Source organism: Tachyglossus aculeatus, chromosome 5, assembly GCF_015852505.1.
Source record: "Tachyglossus aculeatus isolate mTacAcu1 chromosome 5, mTacAcu1.pri, whole genome shotgun sequence".
NCBI classification, from domain to species: Eukaryota; Metazoa; Chordata; class Mammalia; order Monotremata; family Tachyglossidae; genus Tachyglossus; species Tachyglossus aculeatus.
Window position 1 is genome coordinate 17,491,636 of NC_052070.1, and position 20,721 is coordinate 17,512,356.

The following is a 20,721-nucleotide window of genomic DNA, read 5'->3' on the forward strand; positions in this document are numbered from 1 at the left end:
TTATTATTATTATTATTATTCTGCTCTGATCTTAGAAAACAAGAAACATTGTTCATTTAGGTCATGATCCTGTGGCAGTTATATAGCACAGTGTGTCTCACTTGCAGGTGTGAGGCCAAGAAATGGCCCAATATCATCAGCTTTAGACCTTGATGGCAGGGATCATATCTATTAACTCTTTTGAACCGTAGTAAATACTTTGTACAGTTTTCTGCACAGAATGCGTGCTCAGTAAACATAGCAACAATAATAATAATTGGGTATCTTTTAAGTGTTTACTATATGCCAAGCACTGTACTAAGCACTGGTGTAGATACAAGATCATCAGGTCCCACATGAGGCACCCACTCTAAATAGGAGGGAGAAGAGGAATTGAATTCCCATTTTACAGGAGAGATATAACACACAAAAGAGTCCCTGAGACATGAATTGACTTGCCAAGGTCACACAGCAGTCAAGTGGCAGCCGTGATTGGAACCCAGGTCCTCTAACTTCCAGGACCATGCTCTTTCCACTAGACCATGCTGCTTCCCACTATTGAAATTGAAAATTTAAGTTGCATTTGATAGTAGAATGAGAGAACAACCATTCTAGGGGACCAGTTTTCCTGGTTTTCATATAAAGTTCATGGCCTAAGTGTAGAATGGAAGTTAAAGTAACTGCCACACTTTCTTTTTTGACAAATCTTATACCCCTGTTTCACCCCATTAATATATCAAAGGGCCCAAAACACAACCAGATTAATTCACAACTCTTTTTTGGATCCTGGCATTTCCAGGATCATGATCATGAATGTAATACATTTTCCAAATAGCACCTGTAATGTACACACCAAGTAATTATGCTTTGGGTAGGCAAAAGGCACCCTGATTTCAGCGGAACTCACCTTTATGAGAATGATGGGCACAAAACGTGGATTTTGTTTCTAGTGGCTGAAGCAGAAACTGTGAGAGTGGAGAGAAGGAATATGGCTTGGTGTGTTACTTTGGAATATCAGTATCTGACAAGGGTAGTTGGAGATTTCAGAAGTTTCCTATTCAGCTAGGAAGAATATAAAGAGGGGAAAATTTTCCTCTTTCTGCATCATCAGCTGAATGCATTTTAATGGCTGTAGTGTCAATGGTGATTTATTGCCCTGTTTTGTTCTTTTATGTGTTATATTTGTCATTTTTTTCCATGGCAGTTTCATCTATAAAACAGAATAGTTAGAAGAAAATGTTAAGAAGTTACGGGAATGCCATAGAGAGGCTTATTCCTTTTTCTGTCATCTTTCGACATGAGCTCCTGAATCCAGATGTCAGGTGTTTAGTTTCAGAAATAATACAATGAAAATATACACATATTTCTATAGGTATTTTTTTCCATTTTTCATGGTGGGTAAAGCATCTAAAATTAAGAGTTTTTTCAGTCAAAGGACTTCCATTTCCTGTCTCAGAAATAATTGTTTTCCCCTTTCAGAAATCCAGCATGAGATCATGAAGGAAAACAAGTGTCTGTACAAATCTGCTCCTTTTGCTTAAGAGCTAGGACTCTTTGCTAATTAAAGGACAGATGACAACTTGATCATTTAGTCAATTTAACATTTTTAGTTTGATATTAATGAGGCCTAATAGAGAGGAACCAAGTATAAAGTGCCCGACATGATTGTGAAGAAACCTTGCATTGGTTCAAGAGGAATCATTGAAGCAGCGTGGCTTTGTGGAAGGAGCTCGGGCTTGGGAGTCAGAGGCTGTGGGTTCTAATCTCGGCTCCACCACTTCTCAGTTATGTGACTTTGGACAAGTCACTTAGCTTTTCTGTGCCTCAGTTACCTCATCTGTAGAATGGGGATTAAGACTGTGAGCCCCACATGGGACAACCTGATTACCATTTACCCTAGTGCTTAGAACAGTGCTTTGCACATAGTAAGCGCTTAGTAAATGCCATTATTATTATTATTAACAAGCACCATCATTATTTTTAGTAGTATTATTATTATTGAGGGGAATAGCATTGCCTAGTGGATAAAGCAAAGGCCTGGGAGCCAGAGGCAATGGGTTCTAATCCTGGCTCTGCCACTTGTCTGCTGAGTTGACCTTGGGGCAAATCACTTCACTTTTCTGTGCCTCAGTTACCTCATCTGTAAAATGGGGATTGAGACTGTGAGCACATGTGGGCCATGGACTGTGTCCAACCTGATTATCTTGAACCTGCTCCCAGGCTTAGTGCAATGCCTGGTACTCAGCAAATACCATAAAAAATACATCATTCAGGAAGCTTTTGAGGGGATTTTCAACACTTCAGGCAATTATTGTATGGCTATTTACAGCATTGTATCCAGGTCAGGCTGATGGGAAAGTTCATTGCATTTTTATACTTATAAGATTTCAAGAATAACAATTCATTTTTGTGTGGAACCATGCAGCTAGTTGGTTATAGATGTGAGGCTGGGCGGTTGGTGCTGTCAATCCCTCTATAAACGTTAATATGTTTTGTTTTGTTCTCTGTCTCCCCCTTCTAGACTGTGAGCCCACTGTTGGGTAGGAACCGTCTCCATGTGTTGCCAACTTGTACTTTCCAAGCGCTTAGTACAGTGCTCTGCACACAGTAAGCGCTTAATAAATACGATTGATTGATTGATTTAGATGTAATTAAAAATGGTAGGGAAGAAAATGAATGAGCAACATTCTACCAGAGAAGCCAACCAGATGAAATACAGATGGTGACGAACTACCTGTGGGACTTGTGACTTGTAGGACCTTGAACAAGTCACCTCTCATCTTTATTTCCCAGGGCATTCCTTGCTGCAAATAGAAATGCACTTCTAACGAAGTACTATGGAAAGTGTTTTGAAAATGTAGAAACCTTATGAACATACTTAGGTTCTAGGTTTTGGATTGACAATGTCTAAAATTAAGTAGATTAGAATGGAAGTCCATCTTTCAAATGTCTGGCATTTGCCAAGGTGACTGGAAGGGCAAATACCAATCCCTTAGTACAGTGTTCTGCACGTAGTAAGCACTTAATAAATACCATTGTGAATGAAAGAAGCAGTAAGAGGAAAACAAGCAAACATGCTTGTTCCAGAAAGAAGAAAAACAGTCTGTCACCACTACACAGTGGAAAGAAACTCAGCTGTTCCAACTGTGGAAATGCACCAGGACATAGAAATCCCTGTGGTTCTCTTGCTGCTTCCATCTATAGGACAGGAGGAAGGGCAGCTTTGCTCCTATGGGTGCTCAGTTAATGCTGTATTTTTTCCCTTTGGATGAATGTCCAAAGACCATCCCTAAATGTTTGCATTTTAAAAGGATCACATGGAATTTTCAGGATTTTTTTGGTGGGCTCATTTTATAATTGGTGCCCTTTCAAGCAGGAAGGTTTTTTAAAAAGATAACTCCATTTTGAAGTAGCATCCTTGTAGGCAGGGATTGTGTTTACCAACAAATATTGTATTCTCCCAAGTGCTTAGTACAGTGCTCTGCACAGAGTAAGTGCACTTGGTCTATATATATAGATAGATATAGGTATAGATCTAACTGAGCCAAGAATATTTATATGGGAAGCACTGTGGTCTAGTGCACAGTCAGAGGTCCTGGATTCTGATCCCAGCTCTGCCACTTACCTGCTCTATGACCTTGGGCAAGCAATTCACTTATCTTTTCTGTACCTCAGTTCCCTCATCTGCAAAACAGGGATTAGATACCTGTTTTCCCGCCTGCTTAAGCGGTGAGCCCCATGTGGGACCTGATTATTGCATAGCATATAGTAAGCGCTTAACAATGACCAGAATTAGTATTTTCATTATTATTATTATGATTTATTTTAAACATAGCTAGCTGTACATGTATAAACATGGAACAGACATAGCGTCACAGAGTAATAGTTGTTCTGTTGGGAGCTGTAATGCTTGCTGTAATGTTGACATTTTGCATCTACCTCTCTTCCAGAGGTTTGACTCGGGATTCTAGCTGCTATGGGCAATTGAGGTGCCGGTGCTGGAAGGAAGCTATTACTCTTTCACAATAAAAAAATTGGCTTCCTTTATATATAGCAAAAATAGCCTTAAGTGGAATGAGGGTTGAACAAAGCCTGGGATTTATTGTACTTTGTCTCTGTGGTGCCTGGACTGAGGTAGGGTTCTTGGTTGAGTTTGGGTGCTCTTAATTAGACACCACTGAGGACTAAAGTGCTTGTCTTCTTCAGAGACCCTACAGGAACAAACTTTTGTAAGATGCAAGTGGATGATAAAGTGTATCATTTAATAACTGCCTCATAGCACACAGTGGGAACACACAGAATAATAAAGGGTTGTGTCGAGGAATAAAGGCCCCTACTTAAAAGCAGTTCTTGGATTTTTTTTAACCTCATCAGGGTGGCATTCTTTTGATGTGCAGTAAACACCTTTCTTCTTAGAAACAATCTCAGATAGTCTCCTTGAAATTCATAAATGTTATCTAGTCAGCCCTTCTTACCACAATGTCAGATTCATTTGTCCTTTCACAATTGTAACTTCCACATAGCGCTCATCATTTGCGCCAACTGAAAATTGTCACAATGTGTGTCCCTATCTGTGTCTTTTAGTGTCACTCACTATATAAGAAATAGGACGCCTAGGTTCTGCTCTTTGAATGATTTAGTTTCTCCCTTGTGCAAAGAATGATCAGAGCCACACTTGTGCTAATCATTGAATGGATAATAATAGTGATTTCTCTTTTCACTTCGAGGTTTACATTGTGCTAAATCTCACTAGATCTTCCATCTGCTCCTTTGTGCAGATGATAGAGGAAGAAGTCCTCTAGACTTTAAGCTCCTTGTGAACAGGGAACCCATCCACCAATTCTGTTATATTGTACTCTCCCAACTGTATAGTACAATGCTGTGCATACAGTGCTTGCAAAATGTGATTGAGGAAGGAAATGAACCCATGACTGACATGTCTTTAAGCCCATGTGGGACAGGTACTGTGTCCAACCCGATTTAATTGTATCCATCCCAGCTCATAGTATAGTACTTGATGCATAATAAGTGCTTAACAAATACCAAAATTATTATATAGCAAAGAACCCTTTTGGTGCAGCCATTAGTCCCGGCAAGCCAACTCTGAGCCTCCTGGAAGTATTTTCCCTTTAAAAAATTTCCTCAATACTTTTCTACTAAGTCAAGCCAGATTGCCACAAATGCTGGTCAGCACGGTGTATATCAAAAGATCTCCAGCTGAAATCCTGGATGGGTGAAGCCTTTTCTATTTATGATGGTGACAAATTAGCACATCTCCACTTAATCACTACGATTATTGAGTTCACACCACTCTATTTGACAGATATTCATTTCCTGTCTCCCTACTGTGCACCCATTTAACGTTTGTGTCATTGATGGATGTATATTTCACTGCTTTTAGTCCTGGGGGTATAAACATGGAATCACCAGTATTTATTTCCTTGCTTTTTCATTCTGTGCATCAGATATTATCTCTTTGATCAATTTTAGTCTCTCTGGGAACAGGAAAGAAGCAATAGATTTCCCACATTTTTTGTGGGCCCCCCATTTGATTTCAGTGGAGATAGTACTCCTCGTGTGTTTTTCTGTCCCACAGGTGAGCTGGCAGTTGTGATTTGAGTGACTTAGTTATTTGAGGGCAGGCAGTAGCACAACCACCAATCTGCAGTCAATTAATCGATCAGTGGTATTTAATGAGCACTTACCGTATGCCTAACCTTCAGCACTTGGGAGAGTACACTACAGTAGAGTAGGTAGGCAGGATCCCTGTCCACAAGGAACTTACGCATGAGAGGGGGAAATAGACATTAAAATAAACTGCAGATAGCTATGTAGACTGTAGATACCCTCTAGACTCAAGTTCATTGTGGGCAGGGAATGTGACTGCCAACTGTTTTATTGAATTCTCCCAAGCACTTAGTACAGTGCTCTGCACACAGTAAGCACTTAATAAACATGATTGATTGATTGAGATGTACGTAAGTGCTGTGGGCATGGCATGAATATCAAAGTGCTTAAGGAATACAGACCCAAGTGCATTGGCAACTCAGGCAGAAGGAAAGGCAAGTGGCAAAAGTGAGGGCTTAGTCAGGGAAGACCTGTGGAAGGAGATATCATCATCAGTCGTATTTATTGAGCGCTTACTGTGTGCAGAGCACTGTACTAAGCGCTTGGGAAGTACAAGTTGGTAACATATAGAGACAGTCCCTACCCAACAGTGGGCTCACAATTTTAATAAGACTCTGCTCCTGTCTCCTCACTAATGGTCTGAACCAATCAATCAGTATATTGATTGATAACAGATACCACAAATATTATTGATTATTATTATTGTTTATGGTACTTGTTGGGCACTCCATGCACTGTTCTAAGCGCTGGGGTATATACAAGGTAATCAAGTTGGACACAGTCCCTGTCCCACATTGGACTCACACTCTTAATCCCTATTTTTTACAGATGAGGTAACTGAGGCACAGAGAATTTAAGCAATTTACCCAAAGTTACACTACAGACAAGGGGTGGAGGTGGCATTAGAACCCATGACTTTCTGATGCCATGTTTTATTATTATTATTATTACCATTACTGTTGTTATTGTTATACCAGTCATATTTATTGAACGTGAAGTTGAAGAAAAGTCTAAGCATAAGGACTAACTTAATTCCTCATCCTTCTAGACTGTAAGCTCTTTATGGGCAGGGGCTGGGACTGCTTATTGTTATATTGTACTCTCCCAAGTGCTTAGTACAATGCTCTGCACACAGTAAGCCCTCAATAAATACGACTGAGTGAATCCCCCAGTCTTTGCTATCCTCTCCCAGCTGCGAGGCTTACGTCCTTACATTCCAAGGATGATGTGTTGTTGATCAGGCTGACTAAGAAGTAACGACTCCGAATATAAGACCTTTCTGGAATTTGAAGGCAGGAACTGATGACTCTTAGCTAACTCTTAGGATGGATTTTTTTCATGAATGAAGGTCAGATAACTTGTCAGATTCCACACTGAACTAGGCCTAGAATATATGGTAGTAAAAGGTTCCATTTGTTCCTGGGGGATTGTGAGTATAAAAGAGATTTTAGCCATAAAATACTTCCATAATAATACCTTAGTTTTTGTGTAGATTTTTTTTTCCCTTAGCACTCACCTTACCTAACTCATTTTTGCTCTCAAATCAACCCTATGGGGTAAGGTGAAAAGACAGGTATTTGTGTCCCCATTTTGCAGATGAGAAAACTGACGTACAGAGAAGCTGAGTGATTTGTCCAAGGTCTCCCAGCAAGCTGGTGACAGAGCTCAGACTTGAAACCTCGTCTGCTGACTTCCAGACTGCTGCTCTTCCACTGCCACCGTGCTGATGACTCCTGTGTGCTTATCATGTGCTGGTGACAGTACAAAGCACTTGGGAGGGGAGTACAATATAAGTAGCATGGCATAGTGGATAGAGCACAGACCTAGGAGTCAGAAGATCATGGATTCTAATTTCGACTCTGCCACTTGTCTGCTGAGTGACCTTGGGCAAGTCACTCAACTTCTCTCTGCCTCAGTTACCTCATCTGTAAAATGGGAAATGAGACTGTGAGCCCCATATGGGACAGGAACCGTGTCCATCCCAATTTGCTCATATCCAGCCCCCAGCGCTTAGTACAGTGCCTCGCACATAGTGCTTAACAAATACCAGTAGTAGTAGTAGTCGTCATCGTCGTCGTCGTCAGACCCTCCCTTCAAGGGCCTTACAATTTCGTAGGGAGCTTACAATGCTTTAAAAGAATAGGTCCAATATTATTCATTTGGATGGAGGGAGGGGAGACTCTGGGGCAGAGAATCCAGAGAGGAGGCCAGTGCCATGGTCAAACTAAACTATGAGGAATGTCTGTGCCACCTCATTGTGGGCAGCAGGGAATGTGTCTGTTCATTGTTGTATTCTACTCTCCCAAGCGCTTAGTACAGTGCTCTGCACACAGTAAGCGCTCAATAAATACGATTGAATGAATGAATGTAATTTAGATGGATAGAGGTGGATAGAGATCCTGGAAGTTTGATGGGGAAAACCCAATAGGATTTAGTTGCAGACTAAATATGAGAGTTGAAAGAGAGGGAGGAGTCAAAGATAGTGAAGGCTTCAGAGTTGGGAAGGATAGGAAATGTAGGTGGAGGAGAGGATTAGGGAAGGGAGCGTTTAAACCAATTACATTGGCAGGAAGGACAGAAACCTCAGGAATTCTACCCCTCCCATCTTTGAGGCTTCGTCATTCTGAATAACTACCATGCAGCAGGCAGTCTGCACGACTGGGCCAACATGACTCTGATTTATCAATGAGTTGGTCAGTCCATCCTATTTATTGAGACTTGCTGTGTGCAGGGCACTATACTAAGCCCTTGAGAGAATACAATACAACAATAAACAAACACATTCCCTGCCCACAACGAGTTTACAGTCTAGCGGGGGAGAAAGACATTAATATAAATAAATGAATTACAGATATGTACTTAAGTGTTGTGAGGCTGGGAGTGGGGATGAATAAAGGGAACAAGTCAGAGTGAAGTGAAAGGGAGTAGGAGAGGAGAAAAGGAGGGCTTAGTGAGGGTAAGCCTCTTGGAGGAGATGTTCCTTCAGTAAGGCTTTGAAGAAAGGGAAAGTCATTGTCTGTCAGATATGAGGGGGGCGGGCACCCCAGACCAGAGGCAGGATGTGGATGAGGCATTGATGGCGAGATAGACGAGATTGAGATACAGTGAGAAGGTTGGCATTAGAGTAATGAAGTGTGCGGGCTGGGTTGCAAAAGGAGAGTAGCGAGGTGAGGTAGGAGGGGGCAAGATGATTGAGTGCTTTAAAACCAATATTGAGGAGTTTCTATTTGATGTGGAGGTGGATAGGCAACCACTGGATGAGGAGCCCTAGCACTCCTGGCCAAGCCTGCCAAAGAGGGGAGGTCAGACACCTCCACCCACATCTCGATTCTCCAATTGAGACGTGTTGGCTACAGTCATAGATTTGTGCCTTGTGACCAGGGCATCTGCTCAGCTGGGCAACCTATCAGTGCCAGGACTATCGTGGGACACTTCCCTTCTTCCCCAGGAGACCCCCAGATGGTTTGTCCATGGAGCAGCGACAGCCAGGAAGCCGCCATGTCTGTCCAGGGAGGTGACTCTCTGCGGACTTAGCAATAGTATTTAATGGATGTCGTCTATGGGGAAGCACTGGCTAAGTACAGTAAGAGGTATCAGTAGTATTTATTGGGTGTCCACTATGGAGAGAACACTGCTCTCAAAGCACTTGGCTAAGTACAGTAGAGGTAAGAACAAAATTGCATGTGTACAAATGCTTAGTACAGTGTTCTGCACCCAGTAAATGTTCAATAAATGCTTTTGATTGATTGATTGATCCTTGGCCTCAAGGAGCTTAGCAGTCAACTCAGCGTGACAGGCAGAGGCAAATGATTTATAGTTGAGTGAGGAAATGGGGAAGGATGAACTTATAAATGAGATTAGTAAAGGGGGATATGGCTATTTTCATTGCTATTAGTAGTGGTAGTAGTATATTTGTTAAACACTTACTGTGTGTCAAGCAGTTAAGAGCTGGGGTTACCGGTTCATCAGGTCAGATGCAGTTCCTGTCCCATAGGGGGCTCATAATCTAAGTGTGCTTATTTAATCATTAAGAAAGTGACACTAGGGCCCCTGTTCTCCCATATAAGGGGCAGAATTGGAATAAAAGATTCTTCAACCCTGAGGTGTACTTTACTTTTGCCCTTACTCTACAATCATTTTCAGATCCTTTCCTACCCCTGCAATGTGATGGGAATGATGTTTCTGCAGCTGAGCCCATTAGGTACCTATAACAACGCCATGTTGCTGGGTGACACTTTCAGATAACATTATTGGGGTTCTTCCTGATTCATAGATGATAGGGATTCCACGTATACGTTGGTGGAAGAGCCAGAAGTACAGCTTACAAACTCCTTTGTTTCTAGTCTATTATTTACGCTCCCTGAATCCTGTAAGTCTCACCATGCCAGAAAGTAAATTCAGAAGTTGGTAAAAGAAGCAAAATGGACCTTTCTTTATCATCAAATTGGAAAGGATTTATAAGAGTATGCATTTGATGCATATGGTGTTTCCAGTTAGAATGATTATTTCCCTCTTGTCATTAATTGGTGTTATTGATACAAATGAAATTAACTAAAATATTAATAACCTTTTATTTTATTTCCCAATATAAAATTGGACAGCATCATCACTGATAAATAAATGATTCACTACTAAAGATGTTGAATTAGAAAAATGTGGCCATCAATCAGTGATAGACAAATAATACAATTTTCAAAGATGCTGGCTTCTAATGAGCTCATTCATAATTGAAATGTTAATAATTTTCTTCTTAGTCAACTTTCTTCAACCTTGGACCTTTAGTTCTTTGGAGAGGTGCAGTGCTTGAGAAATGCAAAGTCTAGCAATTTTAGAGTAAAACTGATCACTGCTTTTGATTGGAATATTCACTGTTGATTGTTACAAAAAAAAATAGTGTTCAGTTTCTTCTAATAGATTAAAGCAAATTCATTAGTAGGTTCTTATACTACAATGAGAAATGCCTGTCCTGAGACAAAGAAAGTAACTGAGTGATTTTCTTTTGCTGGGGTTAAGGAGGTGAACTTAAAATTGAGTTTGGGTTAAATAAGCCTCCTACAGAAATGTTAGTTTGGGATTTCCCATTCAGAACAGGCCCCACTTAAAGACAGATTTCTTTCCTCAGAGCTACCATGCTTCTTTCCATCTAGAGGACTTGGAAAAACCCAACTACAGTCTTCCCCTGTGGTTAGGTCATCATCATAGTGGTCCACCCATATGGTTTGGATCTCATGACCTACTTGAAATAAATACCTCCCCTCACGTGTTGGTATGCATCTTTGTAGCCTGTCTACGCAAGTATCTTCTAGTCTTCAGAGTATTGGTTTTTCCACCTTTCTGTAGGTTTAGTGGGCCATATACATTTTATTGGGTAGGAAAGTTGGGATTAGCCCAAGCATTGTACCTAGTTCAAGAAGGGTGCACCTAGTGCAGAAGCAACATGGCTTAGTGGAAAGAAAACGGGCTTGGGACTCAGAGGATCTGTCTTCTAATACCGGCTCTGCCACTTGTCTGCTGTGTGACCTTAGGCTAGCCACTTAACTTCTCAGTTACCTCATCTGGAGAATGGTAAATAAGACTGTGAGCCCCACATGGGACAACCTGATTACCTTGTATCTACCCCAGCGCTTAGAATAGTGCTTGGCACATAGTAAGCACTTAACAAATACCATTATCATTATTATTATTATAAGGGTGTTAATACTTAGATCTCTAAGGCAACATGCTCTCAATAGGAAAGAAAATGCAGGTGTATTAATCAAAGGGCTTAGGGTTCTTAGCCAAACCTTCTCACAAAAAATTAAGTAAACAGCTTTTGAGCAAGAAAAAACTTTGACCTTTATGCCAAAATAGCAGGACAAAAAACAGTTGCCAGCCAAATGTTAAGGCCACAAGATGCCTACAGATTGGTTCCTCTATACTCACAAAATGGCAGTGCAGTCAATAATTTGAGCTTATTGACAGATGAATTGTTTTCTCCCTTTATTATTTGTTAATTACTCTGGAAATTGTAAATTGAAAATCCTCTACTGAAAGATTTCATCTTGGCACAGTAACAGCAATAATTTTCTGAAATCTTTACTGCTCATAGATGAGAAGTTAAGCCCTCAATATCCCATTTTATCTGCCACAATATATGGTCCATCAGTAAATGGGAGCAGGAACAGATAGGACTTTTAGAACAAGGATGAGAATAAAAAATAACAAGCCCAGTTTAATTTTTCAGAGAAGTTGGACATATCACATGATTCACTATTTCTGTTGTCTCGGGAAAAGCTAGGCTTCTGATTGTTACCTTCAATAGCTGAACATAGTAGGCAGGCACCCTGGTGGAAAATCAAGGCCAGGCAAGGAAATAGTGAGACATTCAGAAGCGCAATCAGGCTACATGTTTGTTGTAAAGTGTGAATTCACGTTATTCCAGGGGGAATGATTGACTGTGCATTCATAAAATGGGCAACACCTAGAAATGCAATTTAAATAAAAGCATTGACTCAATTTCAGACCTGTATGTGGTGTAATACATATAGGGTGGAGGGGCAGGTTAAGCATGATAAAGATTGTAATGCGAATTTATAATAACAGAGAGGAGGCTCAAGAACCTTGATGAGCAGAGAGGCGGGGGAGAGCCACAGCAGAGTAGAGCAGTAGATTGTTTTAATCAAAAAACAGAAATGCTTTCTGCCCTCAGGCAAAAGGGCAAAAAGAGGCTATGATTATTCATTCAAACAGGTTCCCTCTTCTGGGAAAGTAATAAAAATGCTAGTGAAAAGCAAGCTTACCTCATTTTTATCACAAGGCCAACTTTACTGAAACCATAATGGACTTCCTCCCATAATGCCTATTGTTTCAAAGTCCCTGTACACTGACATGTATTGACTAGTCAATATCTTGCTGCCCTTACTGTCCATTTCTTCCAGGCTCTTAATAGTGAGGAGGGTACTCCCAGCTAAGTTTTCATTAGTGGGGGCTGTACACTTAATTTCTCATGAACGGTGGATGCTCCTTTCAGAACAGGGCCCTTAAATTGATCCTGCAGGCAGGGAAGAATCCCTGAGATTGAGGAAGGAGAGAAAGAAAGAGGTGTCACCTTGGGTCATTCTACAATGAAAAGCCCCTCAAAATGGATGAGCCCTTTTCTTGTAATTTATCCGTAGCATTTATTGACCAGTCAATCAGTGGTAATTATTGAACACTTACACTGTGCAGATCACTGTTCTAAGCACTTGGAAGAGTACAGTAAAATAGAAGTGGTAAACATGTTCCCTGCCCACGATAAGCATACAGTCCAGAGGGGGAGATAGATCCTAATATAAATAAATAAATTACAAATATTTACCCAAGTACCGAGGGACTGAGGATGGGGTGAAAACCAAGTGCCTAAAAAGTATAGATGACACAGAAGGAAGGGAAATCTGCTCGAAAAGGACAATGCAATGGGGTAATAATAATAATAATTATGGTATTCATTAAGTTCTTACTATGTGCCAGGCACTATACTAAGCTCTGGGGTGGCTACAAGCAAATAGGGTTACACACTTTCCCTGTCCCAGGTGGGGCTCACAGTCTCTATCCCCATTTTACAGATGAGGTAACTGAGGTCCCGAGAAGTGAAGTGACTTGCCCAGGGTCACACAGCTTATAATAATAGTAATAATGGCATTTATTAAGTGCTTACTATGTGCAAAGCATTGTTCTAAGCACTGGGGAGGTTACAAGGTGATCAGGTTGTCCCAAGGGGGCCTCACAGTCTTCATCCCCATTTTACAGATGAGGTAACGGAGGCCCAGAGAAGTCGTGACTTGCCCAAAGTCACACAGCTGACAATTGGCAGAGCCGGGATTTGAACCCATGACCTCTGACTCCAAAGCCCGGGCTCTCTCCACTGAGCCACGCTGCTTCTCTGCTTCTTATAAGTGGCAGAGCCGGGATTAGACCCCATCACCTAACTTGGAGGCCCGTGCTCTATTCACTATGCCATACTGGTTCTCTAAGTAGACATGATCCTTGCCTTCAAGGAGTTTGCAGACCAGAGGGGAAGACAGACAATAAGAAGATGGATATGTACCGAAGTGCTGTGGGGATGGGGTGAAAATCAAAATGCTTTGAGGATACAGGCCCAAGTATATAGGTGAAACAGAAGGGAGGGCAAATAGGAGAAGTGATATGGAAGGGAGGGTATGGGGAGAAAGGGTTTTATCATGGAAGGTCTTTTTGAGGAGATGTGATTTGATTAGGGCTTGGAAAATGAGGGGAGTGGTGGTCTGTCAGATATAAATAGGAATGGAGTTCATTCATTCAGTCGTATTAATAGAGTGCTTACTGTGTGCAGAGCACTGTGCTAAGTGCTTGGGAAAGTGCAATACAATAAACAGACATATTCCCTGCCCACAGGGAGTTTACCACACAAGAAGGAAGACATGGGCAACGGGTTAGTGTCAAGAAAGACTCTAAATTCATTGTGGGTCTTCCTGTCTTCCTGTCCATAATTTGCTTATTTATATTTATGTCTGTCTCCCCCTCTAGACTGCAAGCTCATTGTGGGTAGGGAATGTGTCTGTTTATTGTTATATCGTATTCTCCCAAGCGCTTAGTACTGTGCTCTGCACACAGTAAGCACTCAATAAATATGATTGAATGAACATCTCTGCCATCCCTGTTATATTGTTCTCTCCCAAGCATTTAGTACAGTACTCTGCACACCTTAAATGCTCAATAAATACAACTAATTGATTGAGAAAGATGAAATCAGGATACAAGGAGTAGGTTTGCATAAGGGCAGCAAAGTGTGCAGATTGGGTTATTGTATGAGATTAGCGAGGTAAGATAGTGAAGTACAATAGAAGAGGGAGATCTGATTGAGTGTCTTAAAGCCAATGGTAAGGAATTTCTGTTTGATGTGGAGGCAGATGGGCAACAGTAGAGAAAAGTGGAGAGATATGGTTGGAACAGGTTTTCAGAAAAATGGTCCAGGAAGCAAAGGGAAGTATACACTGGAAAGGGGAGAGACAGAGTCAGGGAGGTCAAGGAGGAGTCTGATGTAATAGGATGGGAAATAAGTGCTTGGAATAGCACAGTAGCAGTGAGGATGGAGAGGATGTACCAGATCTAGAGATGTTTTGAAGGTAGAACCAGCAGAATTTGTCAACAGACTGAATATATAAGGAATGAATGAGAGAGACGAGTCAAGAATAATGCCAAAGTTACAAACTTGTGAGACAAGGAAGAATAGTGTGTTGTCTACTCCTATGGGAAAGTCTGGAGAACAGGGTTTGCCTGAGTAGATAAGGAGTTCTGTTTGGATGTGTTAAATTTGACATGCTGATGGAACATCCAAATAGAGATGTCCTGAAGGCAGGAGGAAATATGAGACTGCAGAGAAGGAGAGAGATCTCTCTTTATTGCAGAATTGTACTTTCCAAGCACTTAGTACAGTGCTCTGCACACAGTAAGCACTCAATACGATTGGAATGAGTGAAAGGGATGGAGTTGGAGACTTGGGAATTATCCTCATAGAAATGGTAGTTGAAGCCATGGAAGCAAATAAATTATCCAAATGAGTGGTTGTAGATGGAGAACACAGGGAGACTCTGAATTGAGCCTTGAGGGACTCCCACAGTTTGAGAGTAAGAGGTAGAGGAGAAGTGGAGAAAGACATTGAGGAGTGACCACAGAGATAGGAGGAGAACCAGAATAGGATAGTGTCAGTGAAGCCACTTTAAAATGATGTTATAAGGAGAAGGCATTGGTCCACGGTGTCAAAGGCAGGTCAAGAAGGATTAAGATGGCCCTGTACCTGGTCAAAATTGTGTTGTTTGCTTTCCTCCCTGCTATATTTGCTCTCTTTGACCAGAGCTAAAGTTTTGCTAGTGTAGTGCCCCAGCTATAAATGTTCAAAAAACCAGGAGAATCTCAAGTAATTATAAAAAGAATAGTCCTTTCTCTAGTGAGAAAATAAGGCCATTTTAATCCAAAAAATTCACTTTTTCAAACATCTGGTAAAATGTGTGTTTGTGTTGAGAAATGTCTTTTTAATTTGCATGCATTTTCTTTATTTCTCTCATAGCATGAGCCTATTTTAGAGTTGAGTTTCTCTCCAGCCTTTCCATTTTTTTATATATTTCTTTTTCTTTCTCTCTACTTAGTTGTTTTTCCTTGTCCTTGCTCCTCTGGTTTTCCAATACAAATCTCTCCTCATACTCAAATTCTTTCTTTTTTAACTTTATCATCCCTCTTATATCCTTCGTCCTTTCTCATCTCTGTCTTCACTGACTCTTTCCGCTAACTGAATCCTTGCAGCTCTCTTTCCCTTGGCTCTCTTTCTTAAGTTGACTCCCTCCACTTCACTAGACACTAGACCTGAGAGTCCCATCCACATTCAAGCCATAAGGCCAATTCTTCATCTCAGCAAAGGACAAGAAAACTGCTCTTTCTTCCTACCCGCTAACTGTGGGACCCCCACCCCCACCCCGCCCCCAACATTGAAAACCTTAGGGCAACTTTCCATCTCAGCTTCTTGGAGATAGGATTCCTCTCAGTAGTCAGGTAGGGTTATGAGTAGCCAAAGTAGACAGATTCTACAAAGTTTTTTTTCTTTCATGCCCCAGACTTTCACAGCCTAAAGATTTCTTGGGGGATTTGAGCCACCCAAGTATAGAGTCCGTATACTATACGTGGTGTTTTACTCTTGTTTAAATGAAGTGATCAGCCCTAGGCCAAAAAAGATTTTTTCACTCTGGTGAAAACCAACCATGTGGTGCATTGGATAGTTGCTGTCTTTCTTCGAGGCTCTTTATGTTACAGACACCAAGTTGGAAATTTTGGCTGAAGCACTTCTCTTTTCCCACCTCAATACTCCTTTATATTTTCTTGGTCAGGTGGCACCTTAATGTGACCAAGAGGAATATGACGGAATAAAAAGAGTCACAAATCATAAATGGTATTCAAAATGCTTCTCATTTCAAAGGCTTCTCTCTCCAGGTCCCCGTAACACCCCGTTTGATGAGTTTATTTCAGTTCATTGCCAAATGGTATCATCAAAAGACATAAAGCCCTTATTTTAGGGCAGTAAAATTGCCAGAGCTCCGGTATCAAAACATGCAGGAGTAAAAAAGAGAAGTAAGAATATCTACCCTAGTAATCTGGCAAGAAAATAGTGCGCCAGAGGGGAAAATATGATGAAAATATTCCTTATGTCAAGCTGCTTGTCAAATGACTCTATTCAAAGCATGGATCTAGGGAGGGGGAAGAGCCACTGATCACAACCATCTTCTATTACAAATTATACCTGCCCAGCTCACTGTCCCTTGACACATCATAACCCTGAGCACATGTATCTACAGAGTGTATTTTCCGAAGTTGTGGCAATGAATTTAACTGGTATTCTGGGAACGGGAAAGAAGCTACTGGAAACAATTAGACAGATTCCTGTGAGCTGAACAGAGACCGGATAGAGACTCAAAACCAGGGTTTTCCAGAATAAACCGATTATCTTTTGGGGGTGTATTATATTTTATCTCCTAATTTGTATATGTGTTGATGCTTCCCCAGAGCATACGACAACTTGGATGTTTTAAGCAATCCCTAAACTCTGGTGAAATCCCCTAATCTTGCAGGCCCTCCTCATAGCACTGTATGAGTGTTAGGCATTTGGAGTGGAAGAATACTGAAAGACAGTGCCAGGCGTTTAGAACTCCAATCTTAGTGATCCGTCGGCCACCTGCAGCCCAACTCACAAGGCAGCCCGGTCACTCAGAGTGTAACATCATTTTCTTACACCTGCAATGGGACATATACCCCACCCTTAGCCCGATGGCACTTATGTATATATCTGTAATTTATTTTAATAAATGAAACTCCAGCAGTGTGGCCTAGTGAAAAGAGGACCTGGGTGCTATTCCCGGCTCCACTGCATACCTGCTGCATGATCTTGGGAATGTCACTTAATCATAACAATAATAATTGTGGTATTTGTTAAGCACTTACTAAGTGTCAGGTACTATACTATGCACTGGGGCAGATACAAGCAAATCGGGTTGGGTACAGTCCCTGTCCCACATGGGGCTCACAGTCTTAATCCCGATTTTACAAATGAGGTAACTGAGGCACAGAGAAGTTAAGTGACTTGCCCAAGGTCATACAGCAAACAAGTGGCAGAGCCGGGATTAGAACGCAGGTCCTTCTTACTCCCAAGCCTGTGATCCCTACTTTAGGCTATGCTGCTTTAACTTCTCTTTGTCTCAGCTACCTCATCTGTCAAGTGGGGATTCATTACCTGTCTCCTTCCTACTTAGACTGAGAGGCCTATGTGTGAAAGAGATAATGTCTGACCTGATTATCTTAAATCTTTTACAATGCTTAGAACAGTGCTTGATGCATAGTAAGTGCTTAACAAATACTATTATTTTGTTGTTATTATTATTATTATCATTATTAACCCAGCCCTGGATCACCTGACTTTTCTTATGCCCATCTACTCACTGTTCCTAGATTTCATTTATTTCTCTGCTAAAACCTTACCCCTGTCTTTCTTATAGCCTGGAATTCCTTCTTCCTTCATATCTGACAGACCACCACATTCCTCACCTTCAATAATAATAATAATAGTTGTGGTGTTGGTTAAGCACTTATTATTTGCCAAGCACTGTACTAAGTGCTGGGGTGGATACAAGCAAATCTGGTTGGATACAGTCCCTGTCCCATATAGGGCTCATAGTCTTAGTCCCCATTTTACAGATGCGGTAACTGAGGCACAGAGAAGTGAAGGACTTGCCTAAGGTCACACAGCAGACATGACATGTGGCGGTGAGAGGATTAAAACCTATGATCATGACATGTACTCAGCTGTAATTTTTTTTTAATGTCTGTCTCCCCCTCTTGACTGTAAACCCCGTGGTGGCCGGGAACATGTCTGTCATGTCTGAAACAGTGTGGATCAGTGGAAAGAGCCTAGGCTTGGGAGTCAGAGGTTGCGGGTTCTAATCCCAGCTCTGCCACTTGTCAGCTATGTGACCTTGGGCAAGTCACTTCACTTCTCTGTGCCTCAGTGACCTCATCTGTAAAATGGGAGTTAAGACTGTGAGCCCCACAGGGGACAACCTTATTACCTTGTGTCTCCCCCAGCGCTTAGAACAGTGCTTGGTACATAGTAAGTGCTTAACAAATACCATCATTATTATTATTATCATCATTATTATCTCTTTTTAAATTGAACTTTCTCAAGAGCTTAGTGCTCTGCATACATCGTGTGCTCAATACATGTGATTAATTGATTGATTAACATCTGTCTCCCCTTCTAGGCTATGAGCTCCACATAGGCAAGGATCACATATACCAACTCTGTTGTATTGTACTCCCCCAAGTGCTTAGTACAGTGCTGTGAACACAATAAGCAATCAATCAGTGGTATTTGAGTGCTTACGCTGTGCAGAGCACTGTACTAAGCACTGGGGTGAGTTCAGTACAACAGACTTGATAGACATGTTCAAAAATATAATTGACTGATTGGGAAATGAGTGTAAAGGAGTTGCTGAAGAATGATTATACTTGAATTATCCTGGCCGCATTAGAGTGCGAAAGCAATAGGTATTGTGTTTTTCTGGCACAAGGAAAGTACAGATGGGAATTAGCTGTTTCTTTCTGATAAAGTTAAGATACAAATGTGATCAGTTTAGAAGAGAAAGAAGAGTATGCCTGGTGCAAGCTAGAGTTTCCATTGCTATGCTATTTTTATTTTGCATTAGTGTCTTCAGTCTCAGCATTTAGCACTTTTAAAAAGCCCCTCATTTAACTAGGCTCAACAATACTTTCTTCCATCACTATGTTGTTGAGAGAGAATAAATGTTATGCAAGTTGATCCTGAAGTAGTGTGAAGAATTTATCTAGATTGAAAAGAAGGCTAGAATGAAAAAATATTTCATATAGTTTATTCCAGGAGGCTAAAAATTATGGAAAAATTGAGATTTCCTCACATTATTAATATTTTTCCTGTTTGCTTGGATTGGACATTCCGAATTGAAGTCAGAAAGAGCAAGTGGTCCATGACTTTTCCATCCCGAACTAAATGTTCAATCATATTTACTGAGCACTTACCTTGTGCAGAGCACTGTACTAAGTGCTTGGGAGAGTACAGTATAACAGAGTAGGTAGGTAGGTTCCCTGCTCATATTGAGCATAAATTCATCTCACCTGTTCTGTCCTTCATGATATCGGTTCTGTCCTTCATGATATCAGTTCTACTGGAAACACCAGAGGCTTCAGTGGAGTGACAGGTTCTTTATGTAGGCACATAAGTACCTTTCTAAATAGCTGTTTTTAAATTAATTGCCTATATTTTCCAGGAGAAGAAAGAACTCTCGGACATTTAAATGTTCAAATGCATCATTTCTGGGGCAACAAGAAGTTCAACTAATTTTCTCCAATTACTTTTTAAGGGGACAGGGAGATTATAACAGATTTTTGAAGAAGGGGAAACAGAGGAGATGGAAAAGTGCAGAGATGGGGGAAGGGCCTGGTATTGAAAATGCATTTAATTGTATCTTTCTAATATTAACAAAGATAAAAAAAACCCAAGAGCACTATAAGGACAGCCAGAAATAAATACCCATTTTTAGAATGATCTGCGCATCTTGAAAAGATGACGTGGGGCCTCAGATGGTGTATGCTGTCACATTTTGATTAAAAAATGTGGAAATCCTCGAAAAAAATGCATTCAGTTTAGTGAATTGAACATTACGTTCCTAACATTTTTCATCCTGAACTCATTTAGTAGAGGAAATGGATATTTCATCAGTCATGGATTTGACGTTCCATCACATTATACAGTAAACAGTACAAACGGTGTTTCAGAAATGGGGATGCTGGAAAAGCTAAGACAGTAGCTGCTTTAAGGCACTGGTTATCTCATTTAAGCAGATATTAAATGTGGGTGCCAGTAGTGTGATCATCAGCTGCTTCCCACTTTGTGAATAAATTGCTTAGAAGAATCTTTTGCCGACCAGATGTGACCTAGATTTAGATTTCTAAAGGCAAAAAAAAGTCTATTGTGTTAAAAAACAATTGCTGGTAAAATGCATGGTAAATGAGCTTATCTCCCCTTTCCAGGTGTTTGAGCTAATA

At 40.9% G+C, this 20,721-nt stretch overlaps 1 protein-coding gene across 10 annotated transcripts in view; it reads left to right on the forward strand.

Moving 5' to 3' along the window:
- The window catches only part of PTPRM (protein tyrosine phosphatase receptor type M), an 892,842-nt gene that overhangs the window by 577,216 nt on the left and 294,905 nt on the right, over positions 1 to 20,721 (forward strand). The window lies entirely within an intron of this gene.